This window comes from Sapajus apella, unplaced genomic scaffold (genome assembly GCF_009761245.1).
Source record: "Sapajus apella isolate SASKATOON/1434 unplaced genomic scaffold, GSC_monkey_1.0 scaffold4, whole genome shotgun sequence".
Taxonomy (NCBI): domain Eukaryota; kingdom Metazoa; phylum Chordata; class Mammalia; order Primates; family Cebidae; genus Sapajus; species Sapajus apella.
Genome location: NW_022436944.1, coordinates 46,275,083 through 46,293,014, shown reverse-complemented (window position 1 = coordinate 46,293,014; position 17,932 = coordinate 46,275,083). Strand labels below are relative to the sequence as shown.

Sequence of the window (17,932 nt, the reverse complement as noted above, 5' to 3'; positions counted from 1 at the left end):
TGTATACCTTTTTTTTCCTGCTAATCTGTTCATTTTCAGTTTGTTTTATAGACCCAACTTATGAAAACTTTGGAAGAGGGATGGAAAAAATTCTTTCGCTCCTAAGATACTTTGGGGGGGAAACATCTTACTGTGAGACTCTCTTCTATCCCAAACCAAATATGTCACGAATTGAAATTTTTTTTAATTATGCAAACTTGACTATTGAGTTTCTTTGGTTTTGAAGCACAGTAAAACTACTGTGATTTTTCTCTAGATTTTATTTTTTAAATGTATAAATATCAAGAAAAGTTGAAAACATCTACGTACCCATGGCCTACAGTCTGCAATTAACATTGTATTTTATTTGCTTTATCACATATCTATTCATCTATTGATCCATTAATACATCTAATTTTGTATGTATTTCAGAGTAAGTTTTAGACATCAGCACACTCCTTTCTAAGTACCTGAGCATGCATTTCATTAACCAGAGGTCCAGTCTTACAATTTTACCAATGTCAGACAAGACAGATTCTGATCTCACCAGTAGCTACAGAAGATCAATGGCCAAGATGACTTGGAAAGGAATTCAGCTTCTCAGCTGTGGAACCATAAGAGCATGGGGCAACAGACTCCTGCCTCAGCTAGTCAGCAACAAGAAGGGCTGATTTGTCAACAAATCAAAGTGGTGTCACACGAAATCCAGAACTATGGAGATTTAGAATAATAATGTTAATGGAACCATATCTGTAATCACTGGCTTGCAAAGCCTACTTCCATGCAATCATATGTCTCACCTCATCTCTCCTGTTAGAGTAAAAGTTAATGAAAAATGTTTGGAATAGTAGAAAAAAAGCACAGGATTCGGGGCCCTGGAGATCTGGGGCACAAAACCTGGTACTGAACAAGTTACTTAATCCTGTTGAGTCTTAGTTCTTTATATATAAACAGAGATAATAATAGGTACATCACAGAGTCCATGGGAAAATTAAATAAGGCTTTGTGTGCAAAGCCCCAGGCACAGTGCTGGGAACAAAAGAGGCAATTGACAAGTTGAAGTTGTAGTTATTTTTCTAGTGCAATTATTACCAATAAACTCTGAAGGCAGAGTCTTAACTCATTTGGTTTTTTTACTGACATGCTTAGCCTCTTGTTGGATTAACAATAGGTTCCAGTAAATTGTGAGTACATGGAGAGAGAAATGCAGGGCTCCAAATTAGTCTATGTATTAAAAACCCAAGTAGGTAAATTACAGACTTGCATGACCTTCGGATCAGAATGAGAATCAGGTTTTGTATGTGTTTATATTTGCTAAAAGCTATGTTAACATGTGCTACAAGTATAATTTTCCATTGTCTAACTGAGCGCTTTTTGATGATTTTAAGAAAAAACAATGATAAAAGGTTATGGAATAATTACTCCATTCATTGAATAGAGGTGGCTTCTCTCACTTTTCTCATCTTTCCTGTGCTTTGGAATTAGAGTTCTTGGCTAAATGGCACTTGATCCATTTTTATGTGTGTTAGTGGCTGGTAAATCATCTTCTAAGTGTTTCTTAATCACTTCACTTTGCATTCTTTTATATTTAGGGCGAGTGCTGAGTATAGATCAGGCTGAGAATCACTATGGAAATAGTATAACTGAACCCTTGACCTTCTATTGGATTGCATACTCTGCTGTCACAGCCTCCTGTGGACAGGCTTCTGAGACAAAGTAGTATAATCAGGTAACTTGGGTGCTAGGCAAAAAGTGTTTCTTGAGAAAATATCATGTTAATATCCCCCGTCTCTCTGATCCCTTAAGAGAGAGAGAAAGAGAAAAAGAGAAAGAGAAAGAGAGAGATCTAGAATGTGTTAGTCTAGAAGAAATATGTATACAGTTGATAGCTATCTAAGAGGCAAAGGTTTTATTCTACCCTTCTAGCTCATTTTCTAGACCCCAATCAGAAACCTGCCTAGCTAAATGACATGGGATTTATATAATGAATCTTCATTGCCTTGGCTAGTTGTTTTGGAATATCTCTGTCCTATTATTCATCTCCACACTTTTTCTTATAGTCCTGTCCCTGGAATGTGTAGTTTCATTATTTGTTATATAAAATTGAGTTAATTTGGAATCTTTAAAGCATTGCAATTAGGAACACTTGGGAGTCCGAATTGCTAAGAAATTATGACCTCAGAATGTTAAAGTTAAGAACTATAAGGCCAGGCATGGTGGCTCACGCCTGTAATCCCAGAAATTTGGGAGGCCAAGGTGGGCAGATCATTTGAGGTCAGGAGTTTGAGACCAGCCTGGCCAACATGGTAAAACCCTGTCTCTACTAAAAATACAAAAATTAGCCAAGGGCATTGTGGTGGGCGCTTGTAGTCCCAGCTATTCGTGAGGCTGACTCAGGAGAATCGCTTGAACCTGGGAGGTGGAGGTTGCAGTGAGCCGAGATTATGCCATGGCACTCCAGCCTGGATGACAGAGCAAGACTCTGTCTCAAAACAAACAAAAAAAAAACAAAAACAAACATGCAAAATATTACAATCAGAAAAACCTCCCAAAATAAAACAAAATGAAATCAAAGTCCCTCCTACAGCTTTCATTATCAAGGACTGTGGGGTGTGGGGTGTGGTGCTGTGAAATCAGGAAGAGACAGGGATTATATCATGATATAGGAGCAATTCAACCTCAGAAAAAAGTCTGCTTTTTAAAAGCTTGAGGCATTGCACCTCTCATTCATGCAGCATTGTTCAAGCATTAGGAAGTCAGTTAAAATTTCCTAAGATTCTTTAAGTGAAAAAGTTTTTTGTCTTCTATTTATTGTTATAGATAAAAACCTACATACCCATGGATTTCATTTTTGCTGAATTTTAATTTTTGTTTGTTTCTGTTTATCTTGGTAGAATCTAGGCAGGGGGAAGAGAGTTGCTTTTTTTTTTTTTTTTTTTTCCCTGAAATTCCCATATAATCGAATCAGCCCTCTGTTAGATGATTTTAGAGGAAACAATCTATCTTTCCAGGAATATAAGAAAGTATAGTTTTTGAAAAATTTAAAGAACATTTGCTTGCCCACGAAGGAGGGCAAAATACAGCTAGTGATGGTTTTGTTTACCATTTGTTCTTTAAAAACTAATTGCTCCAATCCTTTTCAAAAAGCCACTGTTTTGCCTCTCAGAGTTCGCCTCTGATGAGTTTTCTAGGGACATTCACAGTTAAGTTATAAACCTCCAAGAAGCTTCTTTTTATACCTTAATCCGAATTGTTTCATTTTGTGTGTGGTTGTTAAAAAAAATTAGTTGACATAACCAAACCTGAGAAAAATGCTCGTTGATACTCAAGGGTCCTAGAGTATCATACTAGTCATTTCATTTCCAGTTTTAGTATTTTGAACTAATTTGTTCAGGATTGCTTTTTGTTTCCCTAAAGAATTTTCCTAATTAATCTAGAGAAAAAGGCACTTCCAGTGACACACTTCAGTGTTTAAGGAAAAGTTGATGTCACCTTGATTTTTATAAGTGATAGGAAAAATGAGCTGAGGTGAAAAGTTAGCAATTGGGGATCAAAATCAGGTTACCCATCTTTGTCTTAGCTTCAACAAGAAGTACAGATGCATGATTTCTGAAATAAACTTCCTTGAAATCAAGGACCTACTTGTTCATTCTTTTTGGTATTTAGGTAATTTTCTGTGTCTTATTTTTATACAAAGGTATAATATTGCATAACACAGGGTTTCAAATATTTGACTTTCAAATGTTCTCAAACAAAAGGATGAGCCTATTTCTACTGGAAACTAGAAACCAATCATTTTGTAGAAAGCAAATTATTCAACCTGTCTGATTTCAGCTTTGTGAGATGCCGTAACAAGATTCAAGTCTCTAGAGATGACGTGAAGCTAAAACCAGAGGAAATTCAGCTGATTCTAGACCTATTTTATAGATAGATTTCCAATTTCACAAGGTGAGGTCCAAGAATAGAAACATGTCTATTGTGTTCAGTTTGATTTTCATTAGTTTGTTTGATGGAGAATAATTTTGACAAGCCTAAGAATGGAACCCTCTCTCAGCAAGAAATTAAAGCTAATTTATATCAGGGAATAAACTTACATCAAGGAATTGTTAAGTACCTGGGTGACCTTTAGAAAGACACTTCACTTTGTTGGGTTTCAGTTTCAGCATCTACAAAATTAAGGCTCTGAACTCTGTAATTGCTATTGTCCCTTCCAATTTTAAATTTCTATGATAACACTTAGAAATCCCCGCAAGCTCAAATAACACACTTCAGTACTGATGCTGTAAGAAACCAGTCAGTATTACATCTAATGAGACCAAGAGAAGACTATGAGGAATCATGATAATACATATTTTAGATTTGAATCAGGCCATACAGTTTACAAAAAGCTTTCATTCTTATCATTTCAGTGTCATTTTTTAGTTTCACGAGACTACACACCTTGCAAATAATAGGTCTAGAACAAACCTTTTGATTGTAGAAACAGGATGTTGTTCATGATGATTTGCTATCTTTGTGGTCATTTTGAAGGAATTGGGTGTAGAATTAGCTGTTAATGTCAAACTTTGACATTATAGTGAGATTTCTTTTTTTTATGTCTTAATAACTAATTATCTTCCTTCTGATAGCATGATGGTGACATAAAAGGAAAGATCTTGACGTTTAGTGACTTTGTCCTGGAATTACAATTGAACAAGCACTCCTTCTCTCTCTTTCCTTGTACTGCCATGATGGGCCAAATGGTACAGTGGGCAGAGGATGGTTTTTCAAGCCGAAATAATACAAATCAACTATTCAGTGTGAGTGTAATTTGGGTAGAAACACGGGCTTTTTGCTTAAAGAAAATAATAATCCACCTCAAAAAACCTGAAGAAATTTGTGTGTGAATGTGTATTTCAGTGCTTGTACAGACTAGACTTTTATTATATGTTGACTTTCTACCCTCTTCCCCAGAGGCATCATAGAATTTTAACATTTAAAATGCCTGAGATCCCTTAGGTGAAGAAAAGTATAAACCTGGCTCTAAACCCAGACCTAGCTTCACTCTACAACTGGATGAAATTGGAAATGTTCTTTCCTTGGTTTTCTCAGTTATACAAAATGTGTGTGTGTGTGTGTGTGTGTGTGTGTGTGTGTGTGTGTGTCTGCCAAACTCCAAAAAGGTTATTATAAAAATTATCCTCTGTTCTTCTACAATGCTTATTTTTATAGTTTGAATTATTTTATGTGTGATTGTTATAATTATGCATGTATAACTCATGTTGGTTATTGACTTTTTTTCCAGCCTATGATATCCTGCACCGCTAAGACAGTATAGCTGAATGCAAAGCACACCAACATAGCTAAGTACAGTAAGCCTCAGAGGAATAGAGTAGTGTATGTTATGTTAATTTCCACCTACTTTCTGCCTCTTAGCTCAGTTTTGCTGTATGCTCTGCTTTGAAATTGTTATCGAGCAATTTTCCCTTAACTCAGCAGCTGCAGCCCCTCTTTATGCCTCAGTCCATCAAGCCACCTTGACGTTTTTTTAAAAAAAGATGAAGTCTATGCTATTTTAACTAAGCTAGTATTTTTTAAATTAAGAGAGTTAGTGTTTGCACTGCAAAGTTGAATAGGTTTTGAGTGGTCTTCCCAAAGTCTATTGTTCTATTATACTGCTTATTTTTAAAGTACAATTTTACAGAATGTGTTTTATTTTTAGAACCACATTCTATATAAATACCTGTAAATCAGATAGCATATGTAAAAGACCTAGCACATTGCTCAGCACATTCATTTTTAAATACCAGAATCCCTATTCTTTTAAGATGTCAGTATTTTCCTTCAAAAAGCAGAAAAATGAATTAAATAAAATTTGGGGTATCTTGGAGCCTTGGGGCTGTTTTCTGAGTCTGTGGAAGAAAGTACAATTCATGCTAATAACATTGGCTGAAAGCATAAGCTGTGAACATTGGAGCAAAATGCCCTGGGAGTTATTTATGGCTTGATATAAATAAATTTCAAGGTCAGATTAAAAGAAAAAAAAAATAGTCCCAAGGGTTATAGTACAGCTCATGTATTTTCTTTCCTCCATCTGCTACCTCCCAACCAATAGGAGATTCTCCCAGATGCCTTTGAATTTTCATGCCACATTAGTGGTTTCATTGAAAGCTCCCCTGAAAATGAAACTAATTAAGAGGTGCCTGTGCTTTTGTGAAGCTCTGATGGAAACTCTTTTCTTAGCACTATTTTGGAGACCCCACACGTCATACAGCAAGTGATAGAGGATAGCTAACAGAGAGAAATTTGAGCAGCAGCTAATAAAGGTCACTAAACAATCAATGTACTTCCAATGGTGGAAACCTAAACCATGTCACTGACCATCTCTTGGTTGCTCACTCCTTTTTCTGTTAGAAACTACTTTGAAATTCACCAAACCAAGATGTCAGAAATCAAAGCTGATCTGGCAGTAAAAACATCCAAATTAAAATGAACTCTTGAACCCTGGAAGTTAAGTCAGTATTGATGCCAAGGATCAGCTAGGCAGTATAATTAATTCACTACCAGGCAAAATTGCTAATTGTTTAAATGTCATGCCATGCTTTCCTCTGGTGGTTATTTCCCTTTAGTCCATTTACCCCATTGAGGACCAGAGGTTGCAAAAGTCTCTTGGGACCTGTAAAAAATCATTCTAATGCATAACCAGTGTCAATTTTTAATCAAATGAACATAGCACAGTGTCTTAAAAATAGTAGATATTCAGCAAATATGATCCAATTTTTATTTCCCTTGCCATGGATTAAAAAGATGTAAAAATCTACCTTAGTTAGAATGCTGGTTTCCCTTAAGACAAAAGCAAAGATACGTTAAAAATGCAAGTACTTGTATATTTCATCTCACAGAATAAGAAAACTCACATTCAATTTGGGTCACTGATGATTGTATTAAAGCATGCTTTTCTCTGGAAGCTCTTCCAAAGTGTCAAGAACTGGACACTGATTTTTTTTCTCAAAGAGTGACTATTTTTACCCTTCTTTCCTCCTCCCTCTCCAAATAGTGCTATTCACTTTGTCAAGCAATTTTCTTAATAAAAGGCTCCTAAATGCCCATGCAACAAAGAAAGCACAGTGAACCAGGAGATCATGTATGCTCACTGTATTCTTAGCCACAGAATAACCATAGAATTATCAGCAACAAGGAGGCCAGAGGGAAAATTAGGTAGGGTCACTTGCCTAACACATAGATGGGCTTACAGGCAAGCTTTCATACATTCATTCAGTAAGTGTTTACTGTGGACCTACTATGTGCTTGGCACTGAAGAAATATTGTGAACAACAAAAATAAAATACATGGTTTCCACTCTCATAAAGATTACCGTTTAATAGGTTGTACTGATGTTAATCAAGTAATCACATTAAGGAACACATAAATTAGACAAATAAAACAAAAAAATGGAGTACTATTTTATTAGAGTATATAACAAAGGAATCTGAAAATACCAGAAGGGAATTAGCACTGTCCTGAAAAAGTAACTGGTGCTGACATCCATAGGATGCATAGTAATTAATAAAGCAAGGAGGTAAAAAGTAGAGAGAAGTGACTGACCATACAAAAGTTATATGCTAGAAAGCGCCTAGTTTTGAAGGCCATGTTAAAGATTTGGGTCCTTATTTTCAGAACACTGGGAAAGCCTTGAAGAGAAGCCCAGAACTGAAGGAGGAAATAAGGCTATATAGGCTGTTACTAAAATCTAGGCAAGAGATAATGGTAGCTTTTTTTAGGATAGTGGTCATGAATGTATGGCCATTCTCTGGAGATTAAAAAAAATCTGCAATCTGGCCAAGCACGGTGGCTCATGCATATAATCCCAGCACTTTGGGAGCCCGAGGTAGGTGGATCACCTGAGATCAGGAGTTCGAGACCAGCTTGGCTAACATGGTGAAACCCCATTTCTAATAAAAATAAAAAAAATTAGTCATGTATGGTGGTGTGCCCCTGTAATCCCAGCTACCCAGGAGGCTGAGGCAGGAGAATTGATTGAACATGGGAGGTGGAGGTTGCAGTGAGCCAAGTCTGTGCCATTGCACTTCAGCTTGGGCAACAAGAGTGAAGCTCTGTCTCAAAAAAAACCCTGCAATCCATGAGGGAAGATTGGTTGTGTTGGATAAAGGAGGTTAGGGAGGGAGAGGCAGATGTCAAGGAGAATTACTAGTTTTCTGACAAGTCTAGTTAAATCCCAAATTAGCCAAGGAATTCTGGAAAGTGATCAGGTTTGTAGAGTGGTGACTGTGACTTTAGTCTGGGGCTTACAGTTACCCAGATATTTTTTTTTAATGAGCAGACCAATAGGATATATGAGTCTAGACTTCAGAGGAGAAGCCTATACTGGAGATGGTTATTTAGAAGTAATGAGGATGAAGATTCACCAAATAAGCTCTATACTTTGGTTACCTATGTGCCCGTTACCACTTTCAAAAATCTACAGACAGTCAACGTGGATGAGAACTAATCGCTGATCGTCAAATATATCAAATAAACTTTAAAAAATTGCAAAAAAAAAAAGTTAGATTATTAGTAATAATTAATAAAATAAGCATAATAGCATGATCTAGGAAAAGTATATATAGGATAGGAAGAGGACAAGACCTAACACTCAGCTTTGAGGAAACCCAACAGTGGACAAAAGCTTTAAAGTGGTAGCAAGAAAATTGTTTAAATGATTGACCATGGTGACAAAGCTGGTTCCATTTGTTTAAACCTCAATGTATGGCTGGATTTAAAATTCAAAGCATAATCTAACGAAAGTCCCCAGTTTACCCCTGCCAGGTTTTGATGTGTTGAATAAATGAATGAATGAAGTCTTAACTTTATCTCTGTTCGGGTTTCACTGTAAGAACTAAGCACAATTCCCTATTGTTTTGCAGCTCACTTCAATTTTTTTTCCTTAACTCTGAGACTTCTAGGTATCATGGGCCCTAAGAGGCGACTTTTCTCCTATATGGCTCTAAACAGTCTCTCACTCATCTCTGTATACACTTACTCAGTAACAATAGCTCCCATGGAGGGAGTATGCCAGCCACTTTACTGCATTATCTCATCATTTTTGTAGATATAGAAATTGAGTCTCAAAAAGATTAAGCAACTTGTCCAAGGATACACATTAGTAAATGTCAGAATAAGACTAGTTCAAAGGCCGTTCTCCTGAGGATTATGCTGCTCTGTCCAAATAAAATCACAAATGGACAACCTCATTACATGCTCCAACTTTCCTGCTATAGTGTTCAAATATTTAATGCTAAGTAGGATCTTCCTCTTGGATACAGAAGATTACTATTAAAATAATCATTATTTAATATCTCACGTCTCCCAGTGTAGCACAAAAATTGCATTGAAATCACCTGGATTAAACTAGAGGTTCTCAGGCCTTCAGGCTTCTCTCCTTCCCAATCCCACTACCAGCCACTGTCAAAATTCAGTTTCAGTGGGTTGAAGTGGAGCCAGGTCATTTGCAGTTTTAATAAAGTTTCACTTGTTTTTTTTTTTTCTGCACACAGAACTTAAGTTTTCTTTTGCACACTGTAATTTGAAATCCATTGACTTAGCAGGACTCAACGTATTCTTATTGAGCTGACTTAAACTGAGTACTTAATTTGAGTATATCTACTGATAAAGATGAATGTGTCTAGTTATGAAAACAGCAGGTCTGAGACACAGAACACAAACTGAATAAATGAGCAGTCTAGAGATGAGTATTTGAGGAGGATGCTTAAGTTTTTATATGCTGGAAGGCAGGTTAAAACAAGCTTGCCATTAATGATATTGTCTGTTTCCTCCCCTGCCCTGACCAGCCATTTCTTTAGAAAGGCAAGATTTAACCTTCTGCATCTACTGGGAAACTGCCTCTGCCACTTGATGAAAAACCCTTTTGGAAGGCAGAGGATGGAAGTGGCCTCTGCAAATGATTACAGATTGTTATGATTCCATTCTGAGGACGGATGCCAAGAATCGTGACTGAAAGCGACGTTCTTATCTACAGGGGATTCCTCCAGCCAGTGCTCATGTATATTTTCCAAAATGCATCATTATATCTGCAGCGTAACCACAAATGCTGAGCCCCAAGACAGATATTGCTATTGCAAAAGTACTTCCCCAGGCTGTGACACTGAAAAAAGTTTGTTTTATTCCCTGACCTTTGTTCCATAAAGCTACAAAGGTTCCTTGGAATTTCTCCAGTTACTTTTTTACTTTTAAAGCATCTATGCTATTCTTTTAAAAGTGGTTTAGACATAGTGTGACGGTGTGAAGGGATATGTGGTTTCTCAGACTCTAAGAAGTGAAGCCAGAGACTGCAGAAGGAGATACAGACTAAAGCAACTCAGAGGCCTAGATCTTATATACAACTGTGCTTCACTAGAACACTTTGGCAAGTTTTTGCATCATCAGACACCAGTTTTGATGCAGTTGCCTGAAGGGTTTGACACCCAACTAGGGAATAACTTAGGTTTGAGATTTAAGCATCACCCGGAGGGTTCTCTTCCTCCAGAGGGCACACTCATTTCCCTGCGTGAACTGGACATGTCCTCCGATTGATTTGCAGGTCACAAAGAACTCAACAGAAGCACTGACCCTTTTAGACCTTGTCACTCACAGGCATGACAGATGTGTGGTCTGAGGAATGTTCAGGAAGGGAGGTGGGGGCAGCTTAAGCTTGCTATGGTCAGCAGTGCTGTCTTTGTTTATATGCTTCTGTAGACTATGAACTGAGAAGACGCCAAGCTGGAAACTGCCTCAGGAGTGAATGTATTATTCTTTTGGTACATAGAAGGGTTCTATTTATTTGTGCCTTTGTTTAATAGAGTTTATCACTCTCAAGAGCCAAAGACTTTAGATTAGGGCATCCCTGACAGTGTATTAAATAAATATAAACCACTTCAACAAAAATGTATTGATTACTTAATATGGACAGATACTAGAGATACTCTGATTCTCAAAATACTGCATCCCTTAGAATCACCTGGAAAGCATGTTAAAATGCAGAATACTGGGCTCCATTCCCAGAGTTTCCCATTCAGCAGATCTGGGATGGGACCCAGAAATGACATTTTTAATAAGTTTCCAGGGAATGATGATGACGTTGCTGGGCTAGGAACCATATGACCACTGCCTTAGACAGCTGAAACATGGTCCTTGGTTTACCAGGTTGGGTATAAGATATAGTTAATCCAAATACTTAACTGTTTATTTGCCAGTAGTAAGGACTTAATAAAGAGTTGTTGAATAGAAGAATAAATAAATGAATGAAAACACAGAATGGAGACAGTGTGTGAGAATGTGGAAGGGTGGTTTTATTCTGGTTACATAGTGTGCCATTTGAGGAGCCAGCAAGGGAGGAGCTAGCTGCATTGGGCTTCAAAGGACAAGTTGAATTTGTTAACGAAATGGCTAGCATGAGGAGTTTCCAAGATAAAAGAACAGTATGGCAAAGGAACAGAGAAGAGAAAGGAGATGAGTGTGGTGGGAAGTAGTGATAACCTGTGAGTGTGTAAGACATTACACAGGGCCATTCCTGAGCCTTGCCTCTCCCACAAAAGCTACTACCGGTCCTCCTTTTTCTACCTTCTTAAAAAGCATCTGCTTCTTTTACGACTTATTTTCTCTCTTACCACCCTGTACTTTCCTCTTTGAGCAACCATAATATCCCTTATATGAAGAACCCTTGGAACTAACTGTGGCAGATGCTTTTGGGGCCACCGTCATATCCATCCAACCCACCTCTGATTTGTAAGCAACTGTAACAGGGGATTCTATGCACACGATTGAGAGCCACATCAACTATGTTGCACAGCTTCTTTCTACTCTCTTTCTACTTTTTTGTCTCAGAGCTTCCTCCAAAGTTCAAGAACTGTGTTAGCCCCTATGTAGGAGCAGCCAGAAGGGGAGGGCATTTATAAACTGGGAGATAGCCATTAAAGAGTGGGGGAGAGGTTTCAGTGGATGCTTGACCCAGCATCTTGTCTTTTGAAAGCAGGGTTTCTTAGGTGGTCTACTGTGGAATTCAACCCAGTTCCCACAGTGGGATCCATGTCAGTAACACACCCTTATTTATTGTTGTTGCTGTTGGTGACTTATCCTCCACAGCTCTCATTCTATCTCTGCCTCTACCTTGTTTCCTGGGATCGTCTCCCAAATATATTACCTGCACCTAGATCCTCATCTCAAGAACCTAAACTGAGATGTGGTCTCACAGGAAACACACAACACAATCCTAGCTATTCATTCCTTGCTTGCTTGTCTGAAGTGATAGGTGAAATTTCAAGAGCATTGGCCTTTGGCTGCAGTGGACCTGCAAATAGCAGAACATGGATTAGCCAGTTTCCTTTGAGACTGCAAATGTTTTTACAGAAGTAAAGATTTATGGTTTAAACTGTTTACAGGTTGTTTTCAATTTGTGTGACAAATTTATTTACTTAAAATTGACTATTGTCTTTTTTTTTCTTTTGAGACAGGGTCTCATTCTGTCACCTAGGCTGGAGTGCTGTGGCACGATCATGGCTCATTGACACCCAGGCTGAAGCCATCCTCCCACCAAGACCTCCCAAGTAGCTGGGACCACAGGTGCATGTTATCACACCTGACTAATTTTTAAATTTTTTTATAGAGATGGGGAGTCTCACTGTGTTGCCTAGGATAGTCTCAAACTCCCAGGCTCAAGTGATCCTTCTGCCTCAGCCTCCCGAAGTGATGGTGACAGGAGAGTCATCACGTCCAGCAACCCTTGATTTTTGTGACTTTAGTCTTCTAAGTTTAAACGAGAGCTACCTCCAGGATAATCCAGAAGTTCTAAACTGTTATAAATCCAAAATGAAACTTATGATGTTAGAAAGTAAGATATAAAAATATCTACATCACACTTGAGTTTACAAATGTATCAGTCTATGAGACAAGGATACTTCAACAACAATGAAGCTCTGGGAACGGAAAATCAAATGAATTTTCAGGTGGGGGTTGAAAACAATGAAGGGAAGTCACAAGAAAGACTAATGGTTTTTCTAGGATCCACTCCAAGCTGATTCAAATTGGAAACCTAATTTTGTGAACTTGATTTGGGCGTTTTCATAAGAGCACAGGCATTTAGCAGCAGGTAAATTCTATAACTCCCTTTCAAGAGGATGATAGCAGAGGCTTTTAGTGGAGGGAAAAATGAATGGTCACCAGCATGAATATTTCATCATTCACTCCCCAGGCACCAGGGGATCAGAAAATACAAATTACACTGATGTGATGCCAGGAGGAGGCTGTCCAGAGCTTTCAAGGTAGGAGGCTCTGGAAAAGTACTTGAAATTCTAACCACCACATAATATGATCTAAAGACAGCTGGAAACCTCAATAAGCATTTGAGGATCTTAAAAAGCACTCAGTTTCAGGTATCTTTACTTTTTGCTAAAATCGCTGAAGATGCTGATGGGGAACCACTTTGCATGCACTTTCAGCCTAATTCTAATCTGAATGACTTACCTCAGCAAGATCCTGAGTATCTCCCTGTCTTGTTAATGTCCTCAGAACTACCCACACCCACACAAAAATTTAAAATCTCCTAATGTATGGGTCAGGAGGAATAAAAGACAAAAAAAGTCACAAGGTGAGGGAATGAAAACTAGAATGGATGGGAAAAAGGTATATGGGAAAGGTCACAAAACATCTTCTCTTATCCTAAAATGCTCAATTCTTTCAACATACATAATTTATGCCCCAAGCCCATCTCTCTGCCTAATATTTGTAGAGAGTTTTATATTTCATAATATACTTTTACACACATGGTATCAATTGATCCTAATAACTATCCACTAAAAAGAAACAGGATAGGTATTTTCATCCCTATTTAAAGCATAAGTGCTAAGTTACTTGCCCAAAGTCCTAAGGTTGCTTAGAAACATAAGACCAGAATCCAGTATTTCTGACTCCCATTCTATTGCATTTTCTGCTAAGCTGCCTCACCCAAGGCAAACGACGGATGAGCCTTCACTTGGACAGTTTCCCTAGGAAGGTGTTCTCATTTGTGGTTGAAAACCAAGAGGCACCTCAAAGTGGGTTTTGTGGTCTGTTACATGTTTATCTTTCCTCTGAGAACCAGATCTTGGGCCAGCCTGCCTATATTTCAGTCCTGGATCCTCCATTTACTAATTGTATGGCTTTTGTAAAGTTATTCAACTTCTATGTCATACATTTTCTATCTATAAAACAGGAATAAATATAATCCTTCCCTGGAAGAAGTAAAATTATCCCTATTTGCAAATGACCTAATTCTATAGAGAGAAAACCCTAAAGACTCTAACAAAGAAACATATTAGAACTAATAAACAAATTCAGTAAAGTAGTAGGATAAAAAAAATCAGTTCTTTACACCAATGATGATCTATACAAAAATTGAAAAATATTATTTACAGTAGCATTTACAGTACCATCAAAAAATAATACTTAGAAATAAACTCAACCAAGAAAGTGAAAAATTGGAAAACTATAAAACATCAATAAAAGAAATTGAAGAAGACACAAATGAAGAAAATATATCTACAATTAACAGATTGAATAAGTAATATTTTAAATTTTTATACTCTCCAAAACAATATGCCTATGCAACATAATCTCTATAAAATTTTTAATTATTTTTTTTGTAGAAATAGAGAATTCATTGCACAGTGAACACCCAAGTGTGCTTTATAGTTCCCTTGGCTTTGACCCTGTGCTAGAGCATTGCCTGTTCTTCTCCTCCGCATTGAAAGGAATATTTATCCTTTTAAATGTATTCAGAAAGCCAGCACATTAAATAACCTCATGTTCAAAGATATGATGATGCAGAATATCCCTTCAAAAATTACCTGAACTTCATCTGAACTATAGTTGCATCTAATTGAAGATGCAAGTGTTACTGTGTGTTTATTATAGGGTCTTCATCCCAGAATAATTACTGAAGGATTTGAAAATTAAAAATTCAAAAAAAAAAGAAATAGAAAATTCAATACTAGAATTCATAAGAAATAGACAAAGCAATCTTAGGAAAGAAAAAGTTGGAGCTATCACAATTCCAGATTTCAAATGACGTTAAGAAGCTGTAGTAATCAAAACAATATGTTACTGGCATAAAAACAGACACATAAACCAAAGAAACAGAACAGTGAGCCAGAAATAAAGCCAAGCATAGATAGGCAACTAATTCTTGGCAAGGCCACCAAAAAGACACAGTGTGGAAAGAAAGGATAACTCTTCAATAAATAGTGCTGGAAAACTAGATATCCACATACAATAGAGTGAAGCTGGACTTATCTTATACCACACACAAAAAGTCCACTCAAAATGCAATAAAGATGTAAGATCTGAAAACACAAGCCTTCTGGAAGAAAGCATAGGGAGAAAGCCCTTGATGTTGGCTTTGGCAATGATTTCCTTGGCTATCACACCAAAGCTCAGGCAATAAAAGTAACAATAAACAAGTGAGATTACATTAAACTGAAAATCTGCTACACAGTAAAGAAAACAATCAACAAAATGAAAAGGCAGCCTACAGAGTGGTAGAAAATATTTGTAAACCACGTAAATCAGGGAAATGCAAATCAAAACCATGAGACATCACCTCACTCCTGTTAGGATAGCTGTTATCCAAAAGTCAAAAAATAAAAGTGTCAGTGAGGACATGGAGAAAAGGAAATACTTGTACAATGCTGGTGGAAATGCAAAATAATACAACAAAAATAGTACAGAAATTCCTCAATAAATTAAAAGTAGAACTAGCACATAACCTAGCAATCCCTCTGCTTGGTATATATCTAAAGGAAGTGAATTCAGCACCTCACAGAGATACCTGAACTCTATGTGGATTGCAGCATTGTTCACAATAGCTAAGATATTCCCACAACCTAAGGGTCAATCAACAATAAATGGATAAACAAATTGTGGTACATATATATTAGAAGGGAATATTATTCAGCACTTATAAAGAGGTCTTGTTATTTGCAACAACACAGATAACACTGAAGGGCATTACGCTGAGTGATATAAGCCAGGCACAGAAATAAAAATAACTACCGCATGGTGTCATTTAATGTGGAATCTTTAAAAGTTGCATACGTAGAAAGAGTAGAACAGTGGGTATCAGGAGTGGGCAGGGGGAGGAAATGTGGAAATGTAGGTCAGAAGGTACAAACTCACAGTTATGCAGGAGGAATAACTCTAGAGACCTAATGCACAGCGTAAAGACTATAGTTAATATTGTATATATACTGAAAATTTGTGAAGACAGCAGATTTTAGGTGCTCTTACTACAAAAAAACATAACTATACCAGGTGATGGATATGTTAATTTGCTTGACTTTCATAACCATTTCATTATGTCTATGTATATCATAACATCATGTTGTATATCTTAAATGTATATAAAAACACATACATACACACATAATCATCTCATCAAAGAAAGTATTGTCCTTTTCAGATAAGATGGAAGAATCAAAGAAAAATGCAAGTCATCTTAACACAGTTCTTGTAATTTAGCTGATGCTCTCACAGAAGCTAGCTGCTATGATAATAAAAATGGTGATGCTGATTGCTGCTATAAAACCCAACCAGGCTAGCATCCCAAGACAGCCTGTGAGTTAGACCAATTTTTATTTTGGCAATATACATCTGCCTTTTGGATTAGCTTTTTTAATGATTAACTCCAGTCTTCATGCTTTTACACAAACAAATTTATCTTAAGCTTTTACATAGTTCAATTTTACCCAGGTTAGTAGATTTTAACATTTTAAAAACCAGGGCCACAATGTTTAGTCCAAGAATATCACATGAAGTCTTATTTATTTATTTACTGAAATAGGGTCTTGCTCTGTTGCCCAAGCTGGAGTACAGTGGTGCAGTCATAGCTCACTGCAATCTCTGCCTCCTGGGCTCAAGCGATTGTCCCACCTTAGCCTCCCAAGCAGCTGGAACTACAGAAATGTACCACCATCCCTGGCTAATTTTTGTATTTATTCTAGAGACAGAGTTTTGCTGTGTTGTCCAGGCAGGTCTCAAACTCCTGAGCTCAAGCAATCCTCCTGCCTTGGCCTCCCAAAGTGCTGGGATTACAAGTGTGAACCACAGCTACCAGACTATTTTTTTAAGTTTAAAAATGGTGTTTAAGAAAACTATATATGTGCCCAAACCTTATATGGTTACACAAACACATTTATATTATGCTTTTATGTAATTCAATTTTATCCAAGTTAGCAGATTTTAACATTTTAAAATCTAGGGCCATAATGTTTTAGTCCTAAAATATCACATGAAGTCTAATTGATTGATTGATTGATCAACTGATTGATTGAGATAGGATCTCCCTGTGTTGCCCAGGCTGGAATGCAATACATAACAATATTATATGGTTATTATTATATTATTATATGTCATTATTGTTACTACATTACGATACACCGCAAATTTGCTGAGAGTAGACTTTGACGTGCTCTTACCACACCAAAAAAAAAAAAGGTAACTATGCCAGGGTGATGGTTATGTTAATTTGCTTTACTGTTGTAACCATTTCACTATGTCTATGTACACCGTAACATCATGTTGTGTATCTTAAATATATATCAAAATAGATAAATGGATAGATAGATACCACACCTCAAAAAAGAAAGTATTGTTCTTCCTGATAAAAGAATCAAAGAAAAAAGCAAGTAAGTCATCTTCACACAGATGTATATACATATATAAAATAATGGAAAGGAGAAACACAAAAACAAGATAGTGATTGCCTCTCAGGGTAAAACAGGGAGATATTGTGAAGAAGGAGCACATAGTAGATTTAATTTAATGAATCAGTTTTGGGGTTCTGTGTCAGTTTTATAGATTCTTAAATACAAAAATAAAATAGGGCTGTGTATAGATAATGGATGATATATTAGGGATTTTCATTCATTTAACGTTTTAGATTGAAAAT

General features: G+C 36.9%; 1 non-coding gene across 1 annotated transcript; it reads left to right on the top strand.

Annotated features, from left to right (window-relative positions):
* Positions 1-14,647: 14,647 nt before the first annotated feature.
* Positions 14,648-14,781, top strand: LOC116544957. Its single transcript, XR_004266116.1, has one exon. It is a non-coding gene; the product is annotated as a small nucleolar RNA SNORA22 (small nucleolar RNA).
* The last annotated feature ends 3,151 nt before the right edge of the window (positions 14,782-17,932 follow it).